The 12,004-nt window shown below is 39.3% G+C and overlaps 1 long non-coding RNA gene across 2 annotated transcripts in view; it reads right to left on the reverse strand.

The window, feature by feature from the left end:
• LOC122558047 overlaps positions 1–12,004 on the reverse strand; it is a 143,932-nt gene that overhangs the window by 46,224 nt on the left and 85,704 nt on the right. The window contains exon 3 of one of the 2 annotated variants that reach the window (XR_006314021.1): positions 3,722–4,102. The exons of the other annotated variant lie outside the window; for it this stretch is intronic. This is a non-coding gene — a long non-coding RNA (uncharacterized LOC122558047). Of the gene's footprint in view, positions 1–3,721; positions 4,103–12,004 lie in introns of those variants that run through there. 2 annotated transcript variants of the gene reach the window in all.

Here is a 12,004-nt window from a genome sequence, read left to right on the forward strand (position 1 = left end):
GACTTTTCCCTGGAGTCGTGGAGTTCAGAACTAGAGGGCATAGGTTTAGGGTGAGAGGGGAAAGATATAAAAGAGACCTAAGGGGCAACTTTTTCACGCAGAGGGTGGTACGTGTATGGAATGAGGTGCCAGAGGATGTGGTGGAGGCTGGTACAATTGCAATATTTATGAGGCATTTGGATGGGTATATGAATAGGAATGGTTTGGCGGGATAGGGGCCGGGTGCTGGCAGGTGGGACTAGATTGGGTTGGGATATCTGGTCAGCATGGACAGGTTGGACTGAAGGGTCTGTTTCCATGCTATACATCTCTATGACTCTATGACTCCTATGATCCGGTAGAACTATGGAAACGTTACCTTTATTCCACAATTGTATAATAGTTTACATTAGCTTAAGACCAGTTAACTATAATATGAGGTAAGGTGCTGCAATATAATATATCTGTGCTACACAATTATTGACTTTAGAATTGACTAGCTAACAAAGTAACCTGGCCACCCCCGAAATCATGTTATTCCAAAGCTTCTGAGTTAACACTTTCAAGCCAATTGCCTTACACAATGTGAATTAGCTGCATTGATGGGTTCAGTGTTTAGGTAGCTCAGTTAAAAATTTTAAAAAATGCAATGTTTATACAGCTGAGTAAATTAACAATTAGAGATAGTGATAAGAGGGAGACAGTGACATCAACATCAAACAAAGCTGCCTTTGCTATGTGGAGTGCCACAGTCTTTATTTGTTATATTTAATCTGAAAACTTTGGAACTTGACAGAATGTTAATAGAATCCTCAAATAGTAGAAGTCCAAAATATGGAAGGCTTAAACAATTCAACAAAAATCCACGTCTGTAGAATTTCCCCTTCCTGAAATGGCACGGGTAATGGCCAGAAATTTAGAAATATGGCAAGTAAAGAAAAATCACAATCTCAATGTTGGCATTTCCTAATTCCCTCCTAATCTGTGAATGGTGACTTTGGAATCTATCTGTGTAGCTTTATTCCTACACAACTGCAGCTTATCATCAGCCCAACTTGCCTTGTTTCTATACTGCTTCCAATTCTCTTTTCCTTCCCAAGAAGCTAGGTGGTGCAAGATTTCAGTTTGTAAATCCAAACAGATACCTGGCAGCTGCAGCTCATTGAATACCTGTCCTGGCCAACATCCAATGCAGCTTTGCTGCAGCATATGCTCTGAGGTTGCTATCCTTCTCCATCCTTCATCCATGCAAGTCAGCATGAGCAAACCACCAGCCTCACTACATTATCATGCCTGCTATCAGTCCAACTCTCAGACCAATTCAGAGCCTCAGATCTTGACTTTGGAGTTCAATGACACTTGTGATTCGCATGCTTCTGCCAGGTAGCTTTTGTTCGGGGAGACTCATGCATCTTACACATCTAAACACAATGCAACTTATGACTTTTAGCTCCAATTGTTTGTGCTCATTTGCTTTATGGTTACTTGTAGACTGCCAGTCTCTGTTGCTTCCATTTTTTTTATTACAGAGAGTGAAGCAGATGCCTTGACATAGTTCAGATCTCTGAAGAGGCAAATGTGAGAATGTTAAGTATGGCACCGTATTATGTCAATGTCACACCTACAGCATGTTCCAGCAGCTTAGCAATAAACACATTGCATGTGCATCTGTCAATTCACCTTGGCTGACAGTCAAAATGGAACAGTCCTTGTTGGGGTTAAGGGGACTGCAGTCAGTCAGGAGTGCCAGCACAGTCAGCCAAGGAGCCTGTCTGATGCCAATTCAGGGTTTGGCCACAATCAGTCAGGTGCTTGGCCCCAGCAGAATCTAGGATCTGTGTCCTGTAGGCCTGAAATTGGGTCAAAGTAAGTCCTGTAGATCAAATGCAAACAGTCTGGGATTTCAGGGTGTTGGTTAGGGTGTTGTGGAGATATCAGTCTTGGGGCCGTGGGGGCAGTTTTTCCTGCAATAAGACATGGAGAGAAATTGAGAATGCTCTAACTGGATGGAAGCGCAATGCAGGAGCAGGAGACATGGTGAAATATCCCCAGTGAGTGAGTAGGAAGCATAGAGTATAGGAAGGGTGAGTGATTTGGGAGGGGGAAGCAGGTAAGAGTTGTTGAGTAGACATGATCTATGCAATTGTGAGAACTGTAGTCCATGAACCTGACTAAGAGACATGTGAAGAGTCAGAGTTGAGCAAGTGTGAGATACCAGAGAGAAGATAGTGACATTTAAACTTGCGGAGTGCAGAAGATCATTGTCTTTCTTCCTGTTCAGTGTCCCACTTCACCTGGGACACAGCATTGACTCACACTAAAATTTGTCACCAGGCTGCCTGGGATTATTGGTGTGGTCTATTGTGCCAGTGAGAATGCAAAAGGACTGACCTCATCTCTACCACCTCCAGTTCTTGTTCTTGAAGCAAGCAGCAAGCTTTATTTTCTGTACTGTATCTTTAATAATAATAGTGGAGCATCACTATGTGAAGAGCAGTGCCTGGGCTTGAAACATCTGTAATGTAATCTAATCTAATCTAATCTAATCTGAAGTGGTTTACTGATGTGCCCTAAATATGGCTCAAATGGTTTGAATGCCAGAAGTCCTAGTTGTGTGAACATTCACGTCTCTTCAGTCATTTGGATTCCAAAGAAGGGTGCCAAAAGGCCTGGTTAATGAGGTTAAACGGAGAAGATTCAGTGAGAAAAGTCACGTTGAGCCATGGCAGACTGGGCAACATAACTCTTACACAAATGCTTTAATTCAAAATGGAAATACTCATCCCTATGATGTTCACTTCTTCCACATTGCTGCTATTAAGAAACACACTTCAAGATTTTTTGGAATGACTAAGATCAGACAAATACAGTCCTAAAATATTGCATTGCTTACATTTATCTTCACGTTTAATATAGTTTTCAAATTATTCACTTTACATTTACATTATTTGATATTGTTACGTAAATGGTGATGCAGGTGGACATAGTAAGCTCAGTAGGTCACATCTCACTAAAATGTTCCCTTTTCATAGACAAGACTGGCAGAGTACTAATGACTGTGAGTAGTTAGTCATGTAGATAACATATTATGTAATTAATTATGCTTCAATTTGTCATTAATTATCGTAATGTCTACCCTTTGAGAATTTGCATCAAGAGTAAAAAAGGAATGCTAACACAGCAAGCTTTTTGACTCTGCTAGCTGTGCAGAATGAACTTTATGTCTCAAATAGGCTTGATAACCACTCAGTTGTATCAAAATGCTGGCAGTACTGCACTGTACGAGGAGGTCCATTCAACTATATCTTAGGCATCGAATCAGGACATAGCAAAACCTATTCAAGATTCAGAGATGCTGGTGTTGGACTGGGGTGTACAAAGTTAAAAATCACACAACACTAGATTATAGTCCAACAGATTTATTTGGAAGCACTAGTTTTCGGAGTGCTGCTCCTTCATCAGGTGTCTGTGGAGTATAAGATTGTAAGACACAGAATTTATAGCAAAGGTTTACAATGCGATGTAACTGAAACTATATATTGAAAAAGATCTGGATTGTTGTTAAGTCTCTCATCTTTTAGAATGACCATGTTGCTTTCAGTTCTTTCATATGTAAATCGCAGAACTTTTTTTAAACTTTGCATTCTCAAGTGAACTTTAACAATTGGTGTCATGCCACCATTGGGACGCAGACAGTCTCATACAGGGCAGCTCACACCTTAAATGCATTATCTGGGCCAACATGACGCCAATTGTTATGTCACAAAGACAATACTGATTTGACAGCAACACTGCTGTTTTGTAACTCATTGCTCCAACCAATACTCTTGTAACCTCACACAACTGAATACTCAAGAGAGAGCCCCCAACAGCAATACCTGAAGGAATCATAAGCTACTCAGAAGTTAGCTGTTGGTTGATTGCTTCTGGCTGTTGGCATGACTTTTGAATGGTGCCTTCCATTCAATTTAGAGTGTGATGTGACAAGTGCTGAAGGAATTTTGTCCAGACTTTCAGGGTTCTGCACAAAGTAATTACTGTCAACCATGGATGTGCTTGTAGATCTTCTGGTTGTAATAGAATATTACCGACAGAATGACTGGAGATCACACAGAACAGGATACTGGAAGAGAGAAGAAGTGAGAAATGAACAAGACTGGAAGCAGAGACAGAAAGAGTGTTACTTGTATAATGATTGGGTGATTATTTGCATTCGAGGTGTATTCTTTGATTCACAGCTCACCCATGTTCATATTTAATATTTCAGATTATTATTTTAAAAAAAGATTATCCAATTTAACTAATTAACTGAACGTATGACAGTTCCTTAAAAGGGAATTGTTACTCAACCCAAATCCTTAAAGGAACATAAAAGAATTTAAAATTAAATGTGAAAAGTGATGCAGTCTGGTGCCTACAGGTCACAGAGGACCTTAAGAGTTCCAACAGATATCACATGTTCACACTTCAGGGCCACCAAGACACAGACATGATCACAGAAGTGAGGCTGGCAGTCACATCCAAAGATTCCCACCACGGCTCACTGTCTGGATCTGTTAATGGGCCTACCTTGGCATGCCCAGGGACAGACCCATCAGGAGGCCTCCAATATTTCTGCTGCACCCATCCCCCGCTCCACTATACAATCAAAAATTGTGAGCATGATGCTGAAGCGCAGCCAAACATTAAGGAGCAGCCCCTTCAAATAATGTAACTTAACACAACATGTATATATGTGAATCAAATCTGTAAAGTCAATAAAAAGGCAAACATTATGAGAATCCATGAACCATCATTTTTTTATTGCATGGGACAGTTGCATTTTACATGATTTGTGCTGAAGGGAAGGAAGGAAACAAGAGGTGCATGTTTGCATTATCTGTGGCTTTTAAGTCAGAACAGACTGTGGAATGAGAAGGCTGTGACATGTGAGAAGCAAGATTAGGTATAAGGATGCCATTATCCGGAATGGCTACAGCCCCATTGCTGCACCTAACTGCTTCACAAATGGCCATCATCTCTTCGAGGGAATTCAGGAAATGGGGGCATGTCACCCTGCAAATGTCTGTTGCCTCCTTGTCCTACAAGAGCTGGGTAAGTGTGTCAAATAACAAATAAATGTTCAGGCATCTTCAAAGCCACTCTGAATACAGTGGGAATAATTGTCAACTATTTGACAGCTGAAACTCAGCTAAGGTTGCAATTCTGCAACGTGGACGTAAACTGAAAAATGGTTTCATTTTTATTTTGTTGAATATATTTATTTATTCAAACATTGACTATCCTGTTTACGTGGTGCCATTCCATGCTTCAGTCATTTTCTGGGCTGGATTTATTCAAAGGTCCCACAATTGAAGCCAATTGAGAGAATTGTGTCTTTGACAACTGTGCCACCTAGTGCTTGCTGTAATTGCTGCACAGTTTGTCTGTTCAATGATTGATAGATCGACTTTGCGCTTAGTGATGTGAACAATGCCAGTGCTTTCACCCATTAACACAATCATTGTACCCCCAGTCCTTCTAATTGCTGTACAACTAATAGATAATTGCATGTAATTGCTTGGAAATAAGTTGTCGCTTCATAGTTTCTGCTTTGATTGTCAAATAACAATGCCATTGTAGAATAGCACACTGTGAATTGCATACTTTAAGGCAAGTACAGTAAATACATAAATAAAGAATAAAGGATAATATGTGTATTTATAATATATATGTATAGCCTGACTGATCACAGGAAGTGTTCCATTATAATTCGTAATATTCAAGCAGGATGAGGTGACACATGTGCTATGAATTGGAATGATATATAACCTCAAGAGAGCTTCATTACCATGGCACAACACAATGGGCATAATGATCAATAATGAGATAGATAAACTTGTGATTTTGTGAATGACACACCCTGTTGTGAAGTCGGTCAGGTGGACATAAAATTGTAATGTTGATGGACAGAGATGCTGGCATTGAAGGTAGGTCGATAACAATGTTGATTTATTGAAGCAAAAATGTCTAAATCTTGACTAGTTTTAGAAAATTAAAATAAGAAAAAAAGACATAATTCTTTTTCTATTAAAAATTAACATGGTATAAAGATGATAACCTTTTCAACACTCATATGGAGAAGAATGACAATCTTATTATTGACTAGGATATTTTCCACCATGATAATTCCCAAAAGAATGTATGTAGTTGTTGATGTAGTAGGTGCTGGTCTTGGACTGGGGTGCACGAAGTTAAAAATCACTCAACACCAGGGTATAGTTAAACAGTTTTATTTGGAAGCACGAGCCTTGGGAGCACTGCTCCTTCTAGGAGAAAGTGAGGACGGCAGATGCTGGAGATCAGAGCTGAAAGTGTGTTGCTGGAAAAACGCAGCAGGTCAGGCAGCATCCAAGGAGCAGGAGAATCGACGTTTTGGACATGAGCCTGAAGAAGGGCTCATGCCCGAAACGTCGATTCTCCTGCTCCTTGGATGCTGCCTGATCTGCTGCGCTTTTCCAGCAACACATTTTCAGCACTGCTCCTTCATCAGGTCTAGTTATACACAACATAACATCCACCTTAAATTCTGATAAAAAGTAGTATGCGCAAAACATCATTATAGGTACATGAAATTGTTTTAAACAATATATCAGCTTGGATTTGTCAAAAGCATTTATGGAGAGAAACAATAGAAGTACAGTTAAACAAAAAAAGTAATGGGTTTTTATGCCTGTGGTACTCAATATCTTCACAACACAATATATTCTTTTTCATTCAGAAATATTATAGCTGTGAACAGTGACACCATTACTCCTAGCCAGAATAATAATGATTCAATAATTCCCAGTAAACATGTCTGGAGGCCACAAGTGACTGGAATTGATGTAAAGTGTAAAATTTGTATATACAGGAAACCATCCTCCATCTATTGTGTTCTGCAGGAGAAATTATCCCAGTTTTACCAGGAGATGTTGCTGGAGTTTCTGTCATAAGGTCAGTTTATTACAATATATGAATACTGATTTCAAGTAGATTCTGTAGACTGTTTGCTGCAGTCCTATGGTTAACCAGATTGTTCAGTAAATAAATTACAGGTTAAGATGGCATGAAGTATTAATTTGTCTATTATTAGTATTAGCATTGGACATAGTGACACCAATTGACTTTTATTTGATCTTATTTCTCCAATATAATTTCTTATTTGGTAAGATACTGGTGTGGCATTTTCTTTTGTCCACTGATTCTAGATTTTAACACTGTTCTTCTCCCTGCATGTCCAAAACAATTATGCCACATATCAAAGTTCCTTGGGCATAACAGCCCATCAGTGTTCACGTCAGACTATGAATATCTTGAACATAGTTTCCTGTGGTGGATGCCAATCTTATTGTCATCTGTCAACTAAGCCCAAGAATTTACCAATAGAAATTACTAAATAAAGATTGAGATAGGTTAAGGAAAAGAAAATATCTACCAACGTCCAAGAGTTGTATCCAATTGTCAGTTTGAATCAAAGTAAACCAGCATGACCTGTATTAAAACTGGTTGACTGGTTAGCAAGATTAGATCACATGGAATACAGGGAGAACTAGCCATGTGGATACAGGGCTGGCTCAAAGGTAGGAGACAAAGGGTGGTAGTGTGGATGGTTGCTTTTCAGACAGGAGGCCTGTGACCAGTGGTGTGCCACAAGGATCAGTGCTGGGTCCACTGATTGTTTTTGTCATTTATGTAAATGATTTAGATGTGAACATAGGAGCTTTGGTTCGTAAGGTTGCAGATGACACCAAAATTGGAGGTGTATGGACAACCAAGAATGTTACCTCAGAGTACAATGGGACCTTTATCAGATGAGCCAATGTGCTGAGGAGTGGCAGATGGAGTTTAATTTAGGTAAATGTGAGATGCTGTACTTTGGAAAGGCAAGTCTGAGCAGGACTTATATACTTAATAAGAATGTCCTGGGGAGTGTTGCTCAACAAAGAGACCTTGGAGTGCAGGTTCATAGTTCCTTGAAAGTTGAGTCACAAGTAGACAGGATAGTGAAGAAGGTATTTGGCTTACTTGCCTTTATTGACCAGGGCATTGAGTATAGGATTTGGGAAGTCATGTTGCAGCTGGACAGGACATTGGTTAGGCCACTTTTAGAATATTGGGTACAATTCAGGTCTCCTTTCTATAAGAAGCATGATATGAAACTTGAAAGGGTTCACAAAAGATTTACAAGGATGTTGCCAGGATTGGAGTGTTTGAGCTATAGGGAGAGGGGGAGTAGACTGGGGATATTTTCCCTGCAGCATCGGAGGCTGGAGGCTGAGGGGGGGGGGGGAGTCTTACACAAGTTTATAAAATTATGAGGATCAAAGATAGAGTGAATAGCCAAGGTCTTTTCCACAGGTAGAGGAGTCCAAAACTAGAGGGCAGCGGTTTAAGGTGAGAGGATAAAGATTTAAAAGGGATCTAAGGGGCAATGTTTTCATGCAGAGGGTGATGCATGTATGGAATAAGCTGCCAGAAGAAGTGGTGGAGGCTGGTACAATTACAATATTTAAAAGGCATCTGGATAGATATATGAATAGGAAAGGTTTTGAGGAATATAGGCCAAATGCTGGCAAATGGGACGAGGTTGATTTAGGATATCTGATCGGCACGGTTGAGTTGGACCGAAGGGTTTGTTTTCATGCTGTACAACGTTATGACTCTGTGCTTCTAAAACTGTAAGTTATCATCATGCCTATCTTAGCAATATCTTGGGTATTGTATTTTCCAGGAAGTCTATTAACTTATGAAAAATCAACATTTTATTTTGCTGAGGGGAAGACATTTGACCATTTATTATTGAAAGTGGAAGCCATTTGAAAACAATCTTGGGAAGCAAAATTTTATATTTGCATTAACAGCTGTGGTTGACAGACAGCAGGAGATTTTGAAATTACAGCTCTCCTTCAATATAATGTTACTCTTGGGAGCAAAGGGAAAACAAGTGTTGTATAGGAGGAGACATTGTCTATGTCACCGAATTAGCATTACCTGTACTGCTGTTTCCCTAACGCATCATAATCAGCTATGATCTCAAGCAGTCAGACACACTGCCAAACAGCAGATTCAAAATGTAAAATGATCTGTTCAAAATAATGAGGTGAAATCATTACCAATTGGAGTACTTATTCATTCATTGAAATTGATCAATAGCAGTCATGTCATAGAATAGCAGGTTTAACAAGGTGCAAAATGCTCTGTTCAATCTAATTCAACCAAGTCATTAACAAATGTAACACTTATTTATCCACTGAAATTAATCAATAGTAGCCCCTTGATTAAAATCTAGACTTAGGAACATTTAAAATTCTATCGAAGTACTTTAGATGTTCAAATTATAAAATAATACTTTTGGTAACTTTAAAAATTGAAATATAGTGGAAATGCAGAACCCAGTATAACTTCATAACCATCATCAAATCTTAGTCATAGAGTACAATACACTATAAATTTGAGAACCAAGCAAAGACAACATTGCATTTGAAATAGTGCAGTAAAAGAGCATGTTTCTATCAACAGAGAGTTTTTCATTAATATAGCAATCTAACATTTACAGACCATAAATGGAACAGCAAAATGATCCGGGTGCCTTTTCTTTTATTCTATGTCATCATCTTGCATCACAAAATAATTCCTCAGATATAATTTTAAATATTACATTTTACCAAATGACATGTTCCTTCAAATATAGTTTGTGATACTTTATAGCTGTTATACTTCAAACATGTATACTTGCAATCTGGAGGAATATCTCAACTACAGTAGCTATTTTCTGTGTGCAGCCAAATTTCCTGTCAATCTTACAAAGCTTATCTGTAAAAGTGGAGGCAAAACCATATTGAATATTCTAACATGTTAAAAGTACTGGTGCAATTAACTGCATGTTCAATATTTCATCTGTTGCTTTAGGTAAAATGTCTTAAGTTAGTGACAATAGGGAGCAATACAATTTGCTTTAGTATCTTTGAGGTAGCACTGGAGAGAAAAAAAACATTGCCAGTTGATAGCTAATGATGTTTGCTCGAAATTGAGCACATGTATTTAAGGATAGAGAGGACTGGGCATAACTGAGATGCCTGATGGCAACATAGCTGTTATACATCAAAAAAGATTGGTTGGTTGCTATCCTGAAGTCCAGCCCTGCAATTGCACAAGGCCTTCAAGGGTAAAGGGAAAATCTGAGGGATGGATTCATGAAAGGAAACAATAATAAAGCAAATAGAATATAATTTGTTCAATTACAGGTTATGGATCAGAATTTGAGAGTAGTTTCATTAAAATTTTTCACTGAGTCTTAATATAATGATTAGTATAAATTGAACAACAATGCAATGAAATGACCAATAAAAATTGTAAAAAAGGTGACTGCATATTACTGTGATCCTAAAGTATTCTCACATATGATGTAATACAGTCTCACCAAAGAAAGTAAATATAAACATTCATGCCAGGCGTTTGTAGAACAGAGACAGTAACTACTGAGTTAACTAGACCCTATCATTCATACAACTATGCCACTCTATTTTTTCCAAGGTAAGGTTCACAGATAAGGATGACAGCTCAGCGATTATAGCATATGACCTTAGCTCAATCTCTCATTCAGTTGACTGTGATTCTAGCCCCCTGTGGAAACTATATCTAATTTTTCACAACATAGCTGCCAGTCAGAACACATTTTGATTGAGCTTCCACCCATATCTAGAAACCTTGTCATGGAAGACAGTCCTGGGCACAACTCCAACTCACTCCAAGCTTGGAGGGCTTGGAATTGTGCCCAGCACTGGTTTGCACAGTCTATGATCATACTTTAGAAAGACAGGATGGTGATTTTTTTTTTCTTTCCCCCGGATGGATACACATGTGTCAATGAATGATGACTCACACCAAGCAAAAAGCACAGATGGCAAAGCTATTATGTGATAGGTTGCAATAAGCACCAAACAAAATTTGTAATCCTTGACAACTATAATTGGACCATATCTGGTTTAAATTGACCTTTTCTAAAAAAAAAACTGTGTTACATATGTTCTCTAAGATAACCGCTTCCCCAAACAATCCCTACCCCCCACCCCGGCTACAACTCATCCCTCCACCTAAAATATGACATCTACCAAGCCTGTAAGCAGCTGCTACATGTGGCTGGAGCCATGACAAAAGTAATTTTAAACAATGTAATTAGTATCTGTTCCACCCCATAGTTCAAGAAGCTGAGGAAATATAATTGAGAAAAGGTTAATTGTTCCTCCCATAGCCTATTTCCAATTTGATTTATCATGGACAATAGTCAATTATTTCATCTACCGAATGAGATGACTACCTATAGGTAACATTTCCAAAATGCATCTCTTGGAAATTGTTGTGCTTAAAGTTGATCATAGAGTCATAAAGATGTACAACATGGAAACAGACCCTTCGGTCCAACCTGTCCACACCGACCAGATATCCCAACCCAATCTAGTCCCACCTGCCAGCACCCGGCCCATATCCCTCCAACCCTTCCTATTCATATACCAATCCAAATGCCTCATAAATGTTGCAATTGTACCAGCCTCCACCACTTCCCTGGCAGCTCATTCCATACACGTACCACTCTCTGCGTGAAAAAGGTTGCCCCTTAGGTCTCTCTTATATCTTTCCCCTCTCACCCTAAACCTATGCCCTCTAGTATCTAGTCCCACCTGCCAGCACCCGGCCCATATCCCTCCAACCCTTCCTATTCATATACCAATCCAAATGCCTCATAAATGTTGCAATTGTACCAGCCTCCACCACTTCCCTGGCAGCTCATTCCATACACGTACCACTCTCTGTGTGAAAAAGGTTGCCCCTTAGGTCTCTCTTATATCTTTCCCCTCTCACCCTAAACCTATGCCCTCTAGTTCTGGACTCCCCGACCCCAGGGAAAAGACTTTGTCTATCTATCCTATCCATGCCCCTCATAATTTTGTAAACCTCCATAAGGTCACCCCTCAGCTTCTGACGCTCCAGGGAAAATAGCCCCAGC

This window comes from Chiloscyllium plagiosum, chromosome 16 (assembly GCF_004010195.1).
Source record: "Chiloscyllium plagiosum isolate BGI_BamShark_2017 chromosome 16, ASM401019v2, whole genome shotgun sequence".
Lineage (NCBI taxonomy): Eukaryota > Metazoa > Chordata > Chondrichthyes > Orectolobiformes > Hemiscylliidae > Chiloscyllium > Chiloscyllium plagiosum.